Source organism: Cupressus sempervirens, chromosome 3 (assembly GCF_028749045.1).
Source record: "Cupressus sempervirens isolate cs-2001-9-10 chromosome 3, ASM2874904v1, whole genome shotgun sequence".
NCBI classification, from domain to species: domain Eukaryota; kingdom Viridiplantae; phylum Streptophyta; class Pinopsida; order Cupressales; family Cupressaceae; genus Cupressus; species Cupressus sempervirens.
In genome coordinates, this window is record NC_143120.1 from 1,075,666,779 (window position 1) to 1,075,685,308 (window position 18,530).

Below are 18,530 nucleotides of genomic sequence, written 5' to 3' on the forward strand. Positions count from 1 at the left end.
TCTGATAAATGATATATGAATGTAATTAGTACAATTTTCCTCTATGCAATATGAATGTTTAGTGTATTCAAAAATCAAAATAAGTAATAAAATAAGATTTTGATAATTTCAAAAAACTAGAGATAAGAAGAATAAAAAAATAAGTTAAATGGAAGAGATAAAGTGGAATAAGAAGTGAGTGGAAGCTCTACTAGGGTTTGCATTGTTTGCGTCTGAGCCCCTTCTGCCTCTTTGTTTCTCATTTCATATTTAGTGCAGGAATTTACTTTAGGATATAATGGCCTTAGCCCTCTTTGACCCAACAGTTGTTGTTGGTGCTGGAGTTGTTGTTACATGCAAAAATGGCCGCACCAAGCAAATGCCCGCACAAATTTGTGCCAAAGGTATTTCATGAAGTAATTCCTCTCTCAACCTAGTTTTGAATCTTCTTGTTAATGGCTAGAAACCCAAACCCTTATTGTGTATTTTGTGGGTCGTACTCCATCTGAAAGAACACTGCGTGAATGGGTCACCAAGGCCTAGTCCCCCTAGGGGATTCGCCTTGAAGGGATTTAAAGACTCAGTAAGGGATTTTTTTTGTTTCATTTTGGTAAATCCTCCCAGGCTAAGAGCATTTTCAGCCATGGGCTATGGACAATTTGCTTGTCTTTGCTTGTTTTTAGAGATGGTCTTAAGACTTTTGCATCTCGGATGACTACAAACTTAGGGTTCCATTTTAGGTAGAGTTCTCTGGGCTACCAATCCCTTGCTAGTCTTTACTCCAAGACCCCAAACTATGAGAAAAGTGATTTGTGTGGAACTAGACAAATTTTTCAATGCCTACCCTTAGCGGAGGGTCTATGTTGAGGTTGACCTCTCTAGGGACCTTAATGAATTCATGGAAATTAAGATTGGTGCTACCATCTTTACCCAAAAGGTGCTTTACCTAAATCTCCTGAATACTTGCTTTTGTTGTCAATCTGCTAGCCATAAGATAAAGGATTGTCCTCTTCTTGAGTGCAATCGCTCTTTGGTTCAGAAACCCAAGATGGCTTTGGTCATTAAAAAAGATGAGTGGACAATGGTTGTCAAGAAAGGCAAGGGCGCTACTAAGCCAAGCCCCATTTCTCAAGAACCCAACCGTCCTAGCTCCAATGCAGCTCCTCTTATGCCCATGGCACCTGAGGTTCTCATGGTTGTGTTACCATCTATTTCAAACCCTACGTCATAGGGAACAAAACAACCAGAGGTCCAAGTTGCTTGGGTTTATGTGCCTCCTCAAGAAGCTTCTATGATTTCTTCTCAGTCTCTTCATCGCTCTCATAGCCCTGAAGGCTAGAATGTAGTTTCTATCACTGGGGATAAACAAAGAGCCATCACTTTGGGTGACCCCTCATTTGAATCCTCCGCTTTCTTGCATAACAAATTTTCCTTGCTTGGGGATGAGAAGAATATGCAAGCTATTTTATAATGAATTTCCTCTCCTGGAATGAGCAGGGGCTAATAGACCTCCCTAGAAATTATTCAATTCATGATACCAAGCATAGGCTTGGCAATATTGATGTTTTGTGCCTGCAAGAAGTCAAAATTTTTAGGTTTCTTCTCAACTCAGCCTAATGTGTAATATGGCCAGATGTTGTTAGTCTTGTTGCGGTGTAGTCAGTCTCCTCTCCCCTCGGCTTTTTCCTTTTGTTATTTCCCATGGTTCTGGCCTCATGTAGATAGTTGTTTGGATTTTTTTGTGATTTCAAAATCATTCTTTTGGCATTTTCAATGTTTATGCCCCTAATGATGTAGTTGAGCACTCATAGTTGTGGAGGTGGCTAGCTAATTCTTTACCGCCTACCACCTAGATATTCTATGGATATTTTAATATGGTTGACCTAGCTATTGATAAAGTGGGCCTTCTATCTTTTTGAAGATCAGTTGGAGAGCGAGAAAGCTGGTTTTACATGTAGAAAAAGTTGGGTCTTTTTTATCCCAATGTTCATTGTCATCGGACTGATGGCGTCTAGTACACATGGTCCAACTTTCAAAAGGGGTCTAATAGGGTTCTTAAAAGGCTGGATCATACTATGATTTCTACTCAGTCCTTTTTTTCCTTTTCTCAAACGAGTCTGCTACTTGTCACTCCACTCCCTGATGTGACTCTTTCTAACCATTTTTCCATCCACTTCTCCATTAGTTGGCATTCTACCCCTCCTCGTAATTGTAAAACTCAGTTTTACCTTAATACTTCAGTATTGTCACATCTACCCACCACCGCTCATATTTTACAAACTTGGAATCTTGAACCTAGGCCCTATTCCTCCTCTAGGTGGATTCAATGGTGGAATGACACCATCATCCATACTACGAGGTTTCTTCGCATTTATGGGAGGTAGTTGGCCACTTACCACAAGAGATCCTATGAGGCCACTTCCAATGATCTTTGTATGGCCACTAAAGCTCTAGCCATGAATCCGTTTAACATGGATCCCCAAGTTCGGCTTGCCAACCTTCACCACTAGAACTAGGTTGCAGACAATTATACTACCGAAGGAGCTCAACTCAAGGGCTGCCTTCACTGGCTGGAGGTTGGAGATCAAGCTTCCAAGGAATTTTTTAATGCATTGAGGGCTCACCATTTTGCAGTGGGGATCAAATGCATTTGGGAGGGTCAACACTCCTTTTGTGAGCTTCTTGAGATTATCCAAGCTTTCGTTCGCCACAACGAAAAAGTTTTCACGGTGCAGGGTCCTTCGAAAGCTCGAAATCAAGCCTTGTAGGCTTGTTTGGATGCCACTCCTAAAAGACTCGCTCCAGAATAATATGCATTCTGTGAGCAGAAGCTCACTTTAGCAGACCTCAAGAAAGTTCTCTTCTCCATGGTAGACGATAAGACCCTTGGTTGTGATGGTTTCCCTTGTGAATTTTACAAAACCTTTTGAGATGAGATTGGACTAGACTTGCATAATGTTTATCTTGAAGCCTACAATTCTTGCTCTCTAGGAAATATTATTAATAAGGGGAATGTCAAATTCATACCTAAGGCAGGTGACCCTAAAGATATCTGCAATTGGGGGCCCATCACTTTGTTGAATGTCTCTTACAAGATCATTGCCAAGGCTCTCTCTCTCAAAATCCGTCATCTTCTTCCTCAAATTATTCGCCCTAAACAAATGGGTTTTATCAAATCTTGTTATATCTTGGATAATATAATTGTTGTGTGGGAAGGGATGGAATGGGCTTGACATTCCAAGCAACATGCCATCTTTCTCACGATTGATTTTTCCAAAGCCTATGACAAGATTGAGTGGCCTTTCATCCTTGCAATGCTTCAGGTGCTTGGGTTTAGCCTTACTTTTCTACAGTAAGTCTAGATGCTTTTTGGGGATGCCTCTACTTGCATCTCCATTAATGGCTACTAGTCTCAAGCCTTTAGGCTTTATCATTCAATTCGTCAAGGCTTCCTGCTGACACCATCTTTATATGCTTTGCCGATCAAAGGTTTTGGGTATTGCTCGCAAATGCCATCTCACAAAGGAGGGTTTGTGGTATTTCCCTTCCAGATTCCCTTAATTAGCTTGTGAATGGCCATTTCGCAGATGACTCCTTCCTCACTCTCATTGAGGATGAAGAGAATTTTGCCTCCGCTTTGCAATGTCTTGACACATTCTGTCTTGCTTCAGGGTCTGTTATTCAATGACACAAAACCCTTTGCTACAGACAGTCTTCCCTTCCCTATCTTGCTTGGCTTGGGCAATATCAATGGAAATGGGTTCAACATGGCAAAGTTTTTCATTTTTTGGGCATCCCTTTTTCCTTCCAAGCCTCAATTGCCGAGCTTTGGAATGCAGTTCTTGCAAGAATATAGAAGAAGCTGGAGTATTGGATCACCAAACCTCTCTCCCTTGTAGGAAAATTCTAGATTTGTTCCAGAGCGTTGGCCGCCACCCATGTGTACTATTCCTCCTATTGGGCTCCTTCAAAGGCCTCTTATCTCAAACTTGAGTGCCTATTATGTGATTTCCTCTGGGTGTCAGATGCTTCTCACCAGGGCTTTCATAGAGTTTCCTGGGATTTCTGCTATCTTCCCAAAGAATTTGGTGGCCTAGGCTTGATGTCCACCCAGAAGCAAGGTACTGCTTTATGTGCCAAATGGGTGATTCGAGCTCTTTTCAAAAATGAAGCTTGGAAGATTTTGTTAAGACATTGCATTTCTTCAGGCTTTCCAGTTTGCCGACCAGCCTGGAAGGGGATTGGTTTTCAGACCCTTCTTGTCACCACTGAACCTATCCAGATTCAGGGCACTTTTGTTTCCAAGAGTACTAGGAAAGCCTAGGAAGCAGTTAAGCCTTTGCTTCATTGGGTTGGTAATGGGTTCAAAGATGGGCTCTCCATGAACCAACACAATCTTTCGTGATCACCATTATTTTCTATCCAAGGTGTTCCCCTAGCTTAGGTGCATGGGGCTAGTGTTCTGTATTTTTTTAAATGTGGCATAAGAACCCCTAAAGATTTTTTCTCCAGATTTACTATGAGCTTACGGTCATGGGAGGATATGAAAGTGCAATTTTGGCTCACTCGTCCAGATCGATAGACTTTTTGATCTTGTAGTTTTTGCGATGCCTCCACATTTGTTACATAAAGTTGGCATTCACTCCTCCTACCCTTGGTGGAAAGATTGGAAGTGGTATCCAAACACCCCGGTAAATAGCTATAAGCCTAGGCTGGGCTACCGATGGCTGGTTCCTCACCTACCCATGGTTGAAGTTCTCAACCAATGATGGCATTTGCAATCTTCTCATCATACTTGGAGTCATAGGTTCGCCATTGTGTGGCAAGCCATTACTGAGCCTAAAATTGTGCATTTCGCCTGGTGTATTCTTTTCCAAGGCTTGCCTTTTGGCCCCTGACTGAGGCACCTGGGTGTTCCTGACGTCTGTTGCCCTTTTTGTGGTCAACTAGAGACTTTTTTGCACAAATTTTGGTTCTGTAGACAGGCTTAGTGTTACTGGTGATGGATCTATGATCTCTTTCGCCCCTTCCGCCTAGAACCTTTCTCTTGGCATATGGTTGTTTTGGGTGACAACACTTAGATTCCCTTCAAGTACTCCCAGATATGGCATGCTTTCATATTGGAGATCTTATTTATCATTTGGAAAGATTGTAATGCAGTTGTTTATGCTAACAACACACTTGACATTAGTGTTGCTATGTATGCTAAAACATGTATTTATAACAATGCCATGTTGTAGATTCAAGTACAAATAAATAAAGTGGCTCTGGAGGTGGCTCACCTACAAGAGCTTCTGGCTCATTGGGGTAATGCACCCTAAATTGTAGCTCACGTTTTGTCAGATTTTGCCTTCGACGATCGTACTCCTCCTTACGGTCACCATTGAGGACAGAGTAGTTTTTCTCACTGCTCTCACATGCCTTGCTCTCAACCATACCACTCTCCTAACAATGGTGCTTTTGGTCGGCGCCGCTCTTCTAAAGGATCTAGTGGTCGACACCGCTCTACCTTGCATCCTCGACGGTCTAGCTCGGGTGGTCCCCAATGGCTCTTCCTACTGCTCCTGCTACCGATTGGCCCTCTGCACACTCAGACCCCAAGTGGGTGTTTCCTTGGCTAGACTTAGCCATTTCTCCTCCCAGGCCTGAGGCAGAGAAAGATGAAAATAATGTTGTTGTTGTTGATGACAGATGGGCTCCCCTTGAGCTGTCTACTCACCCCACCCTTAGGTGGGGCTCTGATGATAAAGATCCTCCTCCCTTAGCTGGTGTTGCGCTGTTAGATTGAGAATTTTTTATGTTTTCTAATTTTTTTTTTGATGAATAGTTGATATCTAGTCTTTGGCCGTATGAACTCACGGGGTGATCCTATTTCCCCTGGCCCCTTTTTTTGTGAATATTTAACTTTATTGTATTTTTTCTAAAAATAAGGGACTAATCATAAAAAAGAAGTAACTTTCTATTTGTCCTTAGTTTTGATAAATAATATAGGCAAGAGGCTAACAATTTTTTAACATAAGTTAATAATAAAAATGGAAAATGACTTTTTAAAACTACTATTTAGATTTTTTATTTTTCATAAATTAATAATAAAAATAGAAAATAGCTTTTTAAAATTAAAATTAATATTTTTATTAAAGAATTTTAATCAACTAATTGAAATTTTTTTTTGATAGGAACTAAAAATTAGTTTAAAAAAAAAAAGAAAAAGTAACTTTCTATTTGTGCTTAGTTTTGATAAATAATATAGGCAAGAGGCTAACAATTTTTAGACATAAATTAATAATAAAAACAAAAAATGACTTTTTAAAAATACTATTTAGATTTTTATTTTTCATAAATTAATAATCAAAACAGAAAATGACTTTTTAAAATTAAAATTAATATTTTTATTAAAGAATTTTAATCAACTAATTGAAAAAAACTTCTGGCGGGAACTAAAAATTAGTTTCAAATATATACACAAATAAACATTAATAGTTTTTTGAATGAAATTGAAAAATATACCAACTACCCTGGGACGAGTGAAAGTGCACAGTGCAAGAAAAAACAATTTTGCCATTGGAGCGAGGGTTACATGCTCCAATTGTAACTCCAATTCTGAAATGCCCATAATTTTTGTAACCACTCATAAATATGCTCATAGCCAATTACAGCCGCATGGGATGCTCCTCCATGGTGGGTCATAGAAATATGAAAATAGCAAGGAGAAGGAAATGCAACTATATAACAGATATTAGGAAGCATATCCAACGGGTGTGGTGTTGTGCAACAGCTTCATAGAATATGGATCCCCATATCATGTGCTCAAGAAAGACCAAGCGAGCTGTAGCGGCCAGTGTAGAGCTCACTTAAAAACATGGGCATGCACAAGTCACTCCCTTTCACCTGGGCCTTGCACTGATGGAGGATGATTTTGGGCTACTGAAACAAAGCATTTTGTCTTCTGTGCCCTTATCCGCCTCTTGTGGAGATGAATCACTGGAATCCGTTAGGAGAGTCCTGCGCCAGGACCTGGAGAGGTTGCCGACCTAGGGCTCTGCTCTTGACAGCATTTTGCACAACAATGCTGTCAAAAATTGCATCAGACATGGTGAAGAAGTAGCGAAGACGAAGGAAGGCAGTATTCTGGCGGTGGAGCATCTGATTGTTGGTCTAATGCAGGACTCGCAGATTATTCAAGCATTCCAGGAAGCGGGCCTTAGTGCATCCAACATAAAAACCCTAATCGAGGAGCATAATGTGGTGCAGAGTATGTCCACTGATAACAATTTCCCTGCCCTGAAGTCCTACGGTCGCAACCTTGTAGAAGGGGCATTGGAGCTTGATCCAATAATTGGCAGAGATGAAGAAATAGATGGGATCATCAGAATTCTTTGCCGGAAGACAAAGCACAACCCTGTACTGATTGGAGAGGACGGTGTTGGCAAGACATCAGTGGTGGAGGGCTGGCTCAACGGATTGTCAAAGGAGATGTGCCAAGGTAAATTCTTTTCTGGCGTACTAGTTTTGCCTTTATATCAATTTTCATATAATAAAAAATTGATGGGCTTGGAGTATTGGATTAGGGTTTGACATTAAGTTGCAGTTCATGATTATGTACTTTGTGATTGATGGAATTTCTTCGGGATGGTGCAGTTATTTGGTGGAAGTTAGATTGATAGCATTGGACATGGGAGCATTAGTGGGTGGAGAGAAATGCAAAGGCGACTTTGAAGATCGTGTCAAGTCTGTATGCAAGGAGGTAGAAGAATTTCAAGGGAGATTAATATTGTTTATAGATAAATTACATTTGATTCTTCAAGCTTGTGAGTGATTTCCCATTTCTTTGTAATTTAGAACTGTTGTCAACATAAGTGGCTGACACGGAGATCGTTTTCAGGTCCAACTAGGGCTGCTAATTTATTTAAACAAATGTTTGCTCATGGCCAACTACGATGTATAGGAGCGATTACATTTGAAGAGTATAAGAAATATGTAGAAAGGGATAGTACATTCAAGCGTCAATTCCTGCAGGTGTTCATGGCTGAACCCAGTGTGCCCGACACCATTAATATTTTGCGCAATTTGAGAGAAATGTTCGCAGGGCATCATGGTGTGAGGATCATGGACAGAGCATTAGTTGTTGCTGCCCAATTATCAAGTCGTCATATAAGTGGTAAGTTTACAAATTTAATAGTCATATGATTGAATTGGGTCTGTTGTGGGGGCATTCTTAAACTCAATAAATGAGATTTGATCAGATGATTTTGTCAATTTATTGTTTTGATTTTAACTCCTCAGAAGTTTGATGAAAGCTTGAGACATTTGTTTTAGTTCAGCAGATTGCAGGCATCTTGTTGGCTTTGTAAGATTGCTTCATTATTGTTTGCTTGTTTGGACTCTGAACAGATCGACATCTTCCTGACAAAGCAATTGATCTGCTAGATGAAGCATGTGCGAATGTGAGAGTGCACTTAGATAGTAAACGTGAAGAAATTTATGAAAAGGAAATTACTCAACTAGAAGTTGAGCTGAATGCCCTTGAAAAGGAGAAAGACAAGGCTAGGCAGGTTGAGCAGGCGGAGGCTGGTACGAGATCTACCTTTCCTCTAAGCAGTTCTTTTATTTTTCTACTTTGTTTCAGGCTTATATTAGTAAGCATGAAGGAAATTTACTGTGGTTCGCACGGGGATTTTCCATGGAATTGAAGGTAAGTTGGTCCTTATTTTTTTATCAATGAAACATAAATAGAGACAGTTTATATTAATTAAAACCCATATCATCCTTTGTGGCCTTTTGCTTTAAATTCACCAATTTATATGATTTCCCCCCTTAACATTAACTCTATAGAGTGTTGTACCCTTAAACCCCTTGTTTTGCATCTAGCAATCTAAACTTTGATTGGTTCTTCAAAGCACTGATGATTTTACATTATACAAACTCAATCAATCTCCAAGATAAACATTTGACCTTGTATGGCAACTTCAAATTTCAGTGACTTCCCTCGGTTTGGGAGCCTCCTTTCTTCAGCAACATTCACTTTAGTTTTACAAATATTCAAATTTATTTTCAAACATAACTGTCTTTTTCGAGTATATTTCTATACTTGTGCTTTCTATTTTTCAAACTATCTGATCCTCCAACAGTCGTGGCTGTATCGACTGTATTACAATTTGACTTCAACTTCTTTGCAGTCACTTTACAAACCTACTCTTTCTGAGACTTCAATAACTCCAGCTAAACACCAATTCTTTTAAATAGCTTTATGTCTGTAGACAAACTATGGATGAACAACTCTTTATTTTCTGGCAAAGAACCTCCTTCAACACTGCTGATCTTGCTACTCTCCAGGATCTTCATGCTTGAAATATGACACAGTGGCTCAGCTGCTGCTGTGTAATCTTCAGACACCTTAAAAGTACAATTCCATTTGTCTCCTGAATGGGTAATGATGAATTTCTCAAATTAGCAACTAAAAATGCAGAAAGAGAAATAGAAACAGTTTGTATTAATCAAAAGAAACTATACGAATGTTATCATCTGAGCTCTAACTCTTTCTCACACTATTCACAACAGATAGCTTTTAGCTTAAATCACCTGACAGCTCTACTGAGCTGGAGCTGGATAGATAGCTTAACATCTATAGAGGAGAAAGATCAAACATAAAATAATGTATTTCTTGCTACCCAAGAACATTCAAGATGGGACAGTGACAGGTTGAAGAGTACATTCAAATCCATTAAAATCTTACGCAAGATCTTCCAACAAGACTTGTCTTTAATGCTGGAGATATGTTTACCATACGGAGGATATGATCAGAGATAGTTGGGATTATAGTTTCCAACACAATAAGAGATTAAGATGATCCCTGTTAAAATTAAATTCTAGAGAGAGAGAATTGTGCCGGTGGAAGCAATAGAGTAAAGAATGGATGTGTACCCTACAGGAGGTAGAAGGCGTGATGAATGTGGCGAGATTTCCCAATTTTAGATATGGAGCACTTCAAGAGATAGATGCATCAATCGCTTGTTATGAAACTAACTCTGGAAAATTTAACGACAACAGACATTGTAGGGCCTGATCAAATTGCAGAGGTATGTGTAATGTGAGAATTTTTCTATTGATAACTTTAGTACTTGTAATTGTAGGCATTAGTTAAAGTTCATGGTGGTACTTATAATTTTCATGTAATAGGATAACAGAAAGTGAATCTGTACTGACAGGACCATCATTACACAATCTCAATGATATATTAATATAGTTTACTGATCAATGCAGGTGATGAGTCGTTGGACTGGTATTCCTGCCACCAGGCTTGCCTAGGATGATAAGGATCGACTGTTAGGCTTGGCTCAAAGGTTTCATAAAAGAGTTGTTGGGCAAAACACAGCAGTTAAGACAGTTGCAGAGGCTGTGCTTAGATCAAAGGCAGGACTTGGGAGACTACATCAACCTATTGGGGCCTTTCTGTTCTTGGGGCCCAGTGGAGTTGGTAAAACAGAGCTTGCAAAGGCTCTTGCAGAACAACTGTTTGACGATGAGAACTCCCTAATCCGGATTGATTTGTCTGAATACATGAAGCCTCATTCAGTTTCAAGGCTCATCGGTGCTTCATCGGGGTATATAGGGTTCTTATTAAATCTTCTTACTCCAGTTGTTATGAATAAAAAGCATTCAATATTTAAGCTCAGTTCTAATGAATTATTGCAGATATCGCAGTTATGAAGAAGGTGGGCAACTGACTGAAGCAGTTAGAAGACGATCTTATAGTGTGGTTCTATTTGATGAAGTTGAGAAGGCACATGTATCGGTACTCCACATCTTACTTCAGATGCTTGATGGTGCTAGATTGATGGATGGACATGGCCGTACAGTTAACTTTTCAAACACAGTCATTATAATGACTTCCACTGCTTGAGCAATGTACTTGCAAGACGACCAAGACCAAGCAACTATTGAAGTATGAACAGTTGAGAAATGACCTCATTTTGTTTCAACTTTCTTTTATGCTCGAGTAAAAGCTCATGTGGTGCTGAATTGTAGGTCAGAAAGCGCTTGAGGCCAGAACTATTAAGTAGGCTTGATGAGATACCTGTCTTTGGTCCTCTTGAAAATGAGGAATGGAGAAAAGTTGCAAGATTGCAGATAAAAGATGTAGCTATGCGGTTTGCAGAGAGGTGAGTTACTTTGACAGTCACTGATGCAGCTTTAGATCATTCCGTTAAGGAGACCTATGATCCTGTAAGTCTTTTTTATTGTTGTTGTTATTGGAGCCGTGGTCAGTTATACTAATCAGTCACAAATTGCAGGCTTTAGTACACAATTTTGGTAACAACAATATTAAAATTGCGCAGACTTCACTTTGGATTTAATTATCTGTTGACTGCATTTATATTTTGGGTATTGCAGGCTTATGGCGTAGACGCTTAAGGCGCTGGTTGGAAAAGGAAGTAGTGAACCAATCGTCCCGAATGCTCATAAATGGAGAAATTGATGAAAACAATAGTGTAATGGTAGATCCAATCTCTGGGCAGCCAAGGTTATCCTATCATGTGGAGAGGAATGGAAGACTAGTAAAAATCCAATCATTAAAAAATCTAGAACTTCCTATTAAAACCTTCAAATTTGATGCACATCGTCGCAAATATGGGAGTTGAAGATATAGATGACGATGAGACTATTTAAAACTGACGTGAATGGTTGATACTTTTCTTATGGAAAATATATTAAACTGACGTTTTTCTAAGAATGCACAATTGCAATTGTTAGTCCCTCAAAACCAATGTTCCCAGTTGTCTTTGTCAATCAATTTTCATACCCAAATTTATTGGACTTCGAAAGTTTAAAAGTAGATTAATTTTTAATCATTAATGTCTTTTTTGATTGGCTAATGCTAAATTTGGTGGGAATATTATTGTTTTTCAATTAAAAAATATCAAAAGGTAAAATATCTACACTTTGTGGAAAGTTCCAGGAAACTTTGGAACATTTGTGATCTTTATATTTAGAGTTGGAAGTGTAACTGTCTATGATATATATTTTTCATTTCTTTTACTTGAAGTTGTCATTCATGAAATACTCACAAGGGTAAGGCACTGGCTAAATAGCGGAATATATGTACAAATTTAAAAAAAATCATATTCCATAGAAATCATAGCAATTAAAAAAATGCATATTCTATTGAAAAAATCAAATTAAAAAATAAAATCATTGCAATACAAATGATTCGAGACTCTTGATCTACTTCATTTTTACTTCCATTTACTCTCTATAATTTTCACAGCTTGTATTATATTTATTTTATTTCTATTTTAATTTTTTGACATGTAAATGAACGTCAATTTTTTTTTTAAATGGAAAATGTTTACATTGAAGATTGTTGCCACTATAGAAAGCCTCTCGGCTTAATAAATAAAATATTTGAACAAGATAACTTAATCAAATTTCTAAGTAAAAAATATTATTTAATTATGATAATTACTTTCTACTCCTACTTTTTAATATTTTACAGTAAATCTTCATTCATTACAATTATAATATTTGAAACATTAAATGTATAAATAATTAATAATTATATTTATTCATGAATTAATAAAGCTTATATATAATTTTGATTTTTTTAAAACTACTATTAAAGATAAAAGTAATATTAAAAATAAATTTAAGAAGGATATCTATTTTTAGTTTTAAAATTCATTAGACATATAATATAAAGTTTTAGTTATTATTTTTAAAAGTTTAAACTTAAATATTATTTTACATTTTAATTCTTAAATGTTACTACAATTACAATTGAAGCAATAAAAGAATTAAAATAATAATAAAGGTTTAAAACATTATAATTTATTACATGTAAAAATATAAATCATTTTTAAAAAGAATTAAAATAATAATAAAGGTAGACCTTATGACTTATTACATAATAAAAATATATATTTAAAAAAAAAATTTGATCTATATTTTATGAGTCACAGTCTTAGTGTTTATATTAATTTTTGAAAATGTATCTTGATTTCAATAAATTAAATGAAAGTATGTATATTAATAGCGCTTAAAATTGAAACCTATCTTACAATCCATAGATGGTGGCTTCAACGCATTGTGCGCATTTAGAGACAAACTCTCAGATAAGTATGTTGTGTTGCAAATATTTGATGGACGGAATAGGTAACGACACTGGCTAGCCAGTGCATATATTTGGCTATTTAGCTAGTGCCTTTAAAGGCTATATAATTTTGTTTATTTGATGTTGCATGCTTCTGATTCCTTTATTATTGGATTTTTTTGGCATTTCTTTTACTTGGAGTTGTCATTCATAAAATACTCACAAGGGTTTAAAGACTATATAATTTTGTTTATTTGATGTTGCATGCCTTGCTTCCTCCATGAGGGTTTTTCCATATTGTGACTTCCTATACTATTTTTGAAACCTATCTTACAATCCATAGATGGTGGCTTCAATGCATTATGTGCATTTTGAGACAAACTCTCAGAATAGGTATGTTGTGTTGTAAATATTTGATAGATGGAATAGGTAATGACACTGGCTAGCCAATGCATATATTTGGCTATTTAGCTAGTGCCTTTAAAGGCTATATAATTTTGTTTATTTGATGTTGCATGCTTTTGATTCCTTTATTATTGGATTTTTTTTGCATTTCTATTACTTGAAGTTGTCATTCATAAAATACTCACAAGGTTTTAAAGGCTATATAATTTTGTTTATTTGATGTTGCATGCCTTGCTTCCTCCATGAGGGTTTTTCCATGTTGTGGCTTCCTATACTATTTGGTGCCTCTTAGCTAAAGTTTTTATTGCTATTTCATTCTGACAAGGACATTTCTGTTATAGTAGAAACAAGGTTTCATCTTTTATGATACAAGGGTTTTTAAAAGAGTTCTACAGCCTCTGCTGCTATCTTACCCTTAATCTTGCATTCGTATAGCTTGTGATGAAATGGTTTCCATTTGCAATACACACTATCTTTTAAATGCTGAAATCTTTTGACTGGAACATTATTCACCTTGCATCTGCTATGACCCCTATATATCTAGATGAAATTTTAACTCTTATTTTTATTCACTCATAGCTGATTCACTTGGATATAGAAGCCACATTTAGAAGGCCCATGTATGATTACAACAAAGTTTGTGTAAGAATTTAGAATGTTTATTTCTTCTCCTTTGCAAGAAATGTACCATATAATTACCATGTTGTCTAAAAGATAATAGGGACCATTCTCTATTTACTTCTTTCTAATTATGAGAGCTATCTTTTTTTTATTCATTACGCTAAGAGGCATAAAATTACAATACCATTCGACCCTTCTATAGGAGGTCATTCAAAAAAATGGATGAAAGAAAAAAGAAACCATCCTCATTTCATTGTCAACATGTAAAAAATCCAAAATATACCAAAAAATAAAAATAAAAATTAGAAATATAGAAAAAAAAAACAATATAGGAAACCAGTTCAATCAATAATGACCAAGAATATAGGAAACCAATTCAATCAATTTTAACGTATGTATTGGAAATGCCAAATGACAACCCATACTCGCTATTTTATATTCAACCTCGACAACTTTGAGTTCATTCTTCTCTCATAATGATCTTTTTCATTTTTTGTAGAGAAAGTTGAGGTAATTAGAATTTCTTTCCTTTTGTATTGCACTTTACTATGCTTTCTATTACATGTATGTTGTAAAAGCTTTATCGATTGCATATATTTATTTTGATTCCATTTTCTCATGCATTGCCACAAAAATTTTGTGTTGCATTGTTGATATGACATATTATAGATTAAATATTGCAACATTGTTTTTCTTAGTTTTCAATATAGTTCTTAGTAAGGATATTGTTTTTAATTTCCGATAATGTATGAATTGTGATCATAATTGTTGGATATTATAGTTTTTGTAATTGGGGAACGAGATTTCAAAGCCTGAGAAAATGGAATCAAGAAATGCCTATCATTTTCCCATTTTATAGAGATGGGACTTGGCTGCAATGGTGCACACAAAGACAGAAGAAGATACAACATAGGGCGATTCTAATGGCTATAGATATTCAATTTCCCCAATCATATAACCTACTAATTTATAGATTTTTTTATTGTCTCTGCCAATAAAATTATCATTTGATCGCTACAGAGGACCACTGCAATTATCAATTGAATGCATTCCCTAAATTATTTTTGAGTTTTTGCATATATAATTCAATGAATCTACATTGCTTAAAAAACTTACATTATATTATAGAAATTATAAAAACTACTAAATATCTTTCATCTAGATGTAATATATGATTTCTCTATCTTTCAGTAATATACAATTTCTCTAACTCTACTACTAAATATTTATAGAATTTCGAAAAGCATATTAATGATTACGTATGTTAGAATTTTAAATAGATTTCAATCTTTTTTACATAATCCTTTTATAAGAGAAATATGATTTTTTATTGAGACATAAAAATCACCTTTTCAAATAAGTTAAAGGCTTTCATGCATGTAACTTTTTAAAAATTCTTATTGCTGCAAAATGCCATATGCATTAATAAGAGTGGATCATGGTGGCAACTACATTTATTCCATTATTGTGGAAGTATCTTTGATTTTTTATTTAAAATAAAAAAAACATGGCCATGTTATGGTTGCATATATTGTTCAACTTCTGTCATTATTTGTATGTGTTTTGTAGAGGGAGAAATTAGTAGTTTAAAATGTTGTTATTAGTATGATTGTTTTGAAAAAAGTAATTTGTATGTGTTTTGTAGAGGGAGAAATTAGTAGTTTAGAATGTTGTTATTAGTATGATTGATTTACAAAAAGTAAGTGTACTAATAAGTATAATTAATATTTTTGTGTTTTAAATTAATGTCATTACTAACTATTATTAGTTTTCAATAAATTAGTAATTTGTTTAATGCAAGTTTGTTTTTCACATTTCAATTTTTTTTTGTTAATACTAATATATTTTTATTTTTATTTCATAATTTTCTTCTAATTCATAACATCAGATATTTTCATCTATACCATTCAAAGTAATCAATTCTCAACAATTTCATTAGCCTTTAATAAATTTCACCAGCCATTACAATTTGATCAAGTACACCTATAACTTAAACTCATCCTTCATTTCAGATACACTTTTCTAATTTTTTTACATTTATATTTTCTTTTGATCATTTATTCTATATTTTTCTTAGGACGTAGTGAATTTTTTAATTATTTTTAAAGGCATTAATTAAAGTTAAGAAAATGATATTTTTAGAATTAATTGAATATACTTTAAAGTTAGTGATTAATTAGTATCTACATCAAATTATTATTTATGATTATTTATGAAAAAATATAGAATATTGATTTTCACAATTTTATTTAAATATTGGTGAATATCATGACATTATTGTGAAGTTTTTATGCAAAGATTTAAAGCCTATTGAAAATTATCCTTCAATATTTGTTGCACATTTATGTAATAAATTTATTCAAATTATTTTTGGATATAGAATATAGAATGTAGTGTTTTAGAATTTTATTTATATGTAAGTCAATATTTTTAATATAAAAGTTTAAATATTAAATAAAATAAATATAATTATATAGAAGGTTAATTCCTTTATTGTCATTAAATCATTATTTTTCTTGCTTTCATTATATATCTTAGGTCATGGACAATCCTATCAAAATAATGCAAAATGTTGAAATTCGAGATATGGAAAACTATGAAAAAGTTGAAATTATAGAAATAACAAATACCACTTTTGAGGATTCCGCTAAGAGTGATAATTGTAAGAATTTTGCTTAGGCCAGAATTCACCCAAGAACTAAAGAACTCAACACAAGCACACAGTAGACCAAAACAGACAGAGTATGATCAGAATGACGATATTCATTCAATAACTGGATTTTAGAGTACATTAGGAGTGCCTAAATATAAAGGCCTCAGGAGAGCTTCTAAAATGCATAGAAGTCAGCATCATGATATGTCATAAAATCAGGCACATGTCCACCAGATATGGATTATCCTCCATTAAGCACCGGATTTAGTGTGATGATGTGAGGATAAGCCTACAATGGTGTAGCACGCAAATCAGTGGTGTAGACAACATGTGCAAAATGAGGAGTGCAAATAACTGTGTTGTCATCATGAAAACTCAGTGAATGATGCATGCTCTTGTGTTGTAGACACCATGTGCATAATTAGAGTTGTGCAACTCAATGAGAGTTGACAAACTCCTAAGTGTCTCACCTAAAATAATAATAAAATAATGCAAAATAATTAAATAATGCATTAGCCTAAGTAAAATTTAAGTAAGTGTAATAAGTAAATACTTATTTACACCAACAATAATCAATTACCAGTCTTTAGTATCAAGTGTCGATTCAAATAATTTCAATCATACAGAGGTCCAAAAATTGGGAAGCGAAATTATGAATATGCACAAACAACTGATTGAAAAACTTAAAGTCATTGCTCTAATGCACATGCAATTAAAGGAGATGATGTGACTTACATTCAAGAAACAAAAGAATCATTCTATGGAATAGTTGACATATTTGTTGCTTTTGGAGGCCTCTATAGAGAATTATTTTATGATGAACAAAATGAACAAGGGGACTATGAGTTAATCAAGAATGAGTTAATGAAATATTTAAATAAACAATGTGAGGAAAAGTCATAGTGATCCATGCACCAAAATATTTTTGTAATGTCCAATACACATTTTTGTATCTACTAAATTATGCTTTTATGAAAATAAAAAATATATTTTTGCATGTATTGCATTATTAATCTAAAATTTCACAAAAATAAAATGTAATTTTAATGTATTCCCAAAAGTAATAAGTCATTAAGAAGGTAAGAGTATATATAGTAATTCTTACATGATATAGAAAACAATACAACAATTAATAACAACACAAGATTTTACTAAATATAGAAAAGTACCTATATATTCCTCTATTTTTAACATTTATAAAATATATGTTAAATTTTAGTAAATACATAAATATGGAATTTTGAGACATTTAGATGATATCAAAATGTAGGTCAAAATACAAAATTTTAGTAAATATGAAAAGTTCAACACAATTATTTACTCTACAATATTTATAATATAAGTACATATTTTTTATGTACTTGTATCTAGAGATTCCTTTCTATTTTGAATGTTTATGTTTACAGAATATTATTCTTATCACAATTCTAAATTAGTTATGGTTCGACAAAGAAACTCTTCTTTGAGATGGAGGAGCAAAAAAAAAATATAAAAGACAATATCAACAGGAATATTGTAGACATTGTATGCAACAAAATGAAGATGCTCAAAATGATCAATTTGAAAGTCAAGGGAATGGCATTGAATTGGAACAACGTGGTAAACATAGACCATATTTTACTATTGAACAATTATAAAGTGAAAGAATACAAGAGGATAACATGGACAACCTACACATCAACACAAATTGATATACACGTTTGCACACATCTGAGGAGGCACATGCACAACAAGAGATAAGAGGAAAATATAATGTTGGAATACATCCTATACATAATGAGGATC

At 34.7% G+C, this 18,530-nt stretch overlaps 1 pseudogene; it reads left to right on the plus strand.

The window, feature by feature from the left end:
* The first annotated feature begins 6,765 nt into the window (after window positions 1-6,765).
* LOC149570484 (chaperone protein ClpB1-like) overlaps window positions 6,766-18,530 on the plus strand; it is a 45,170-nt pseudogene continuing 33,405 nt past the window's right edge.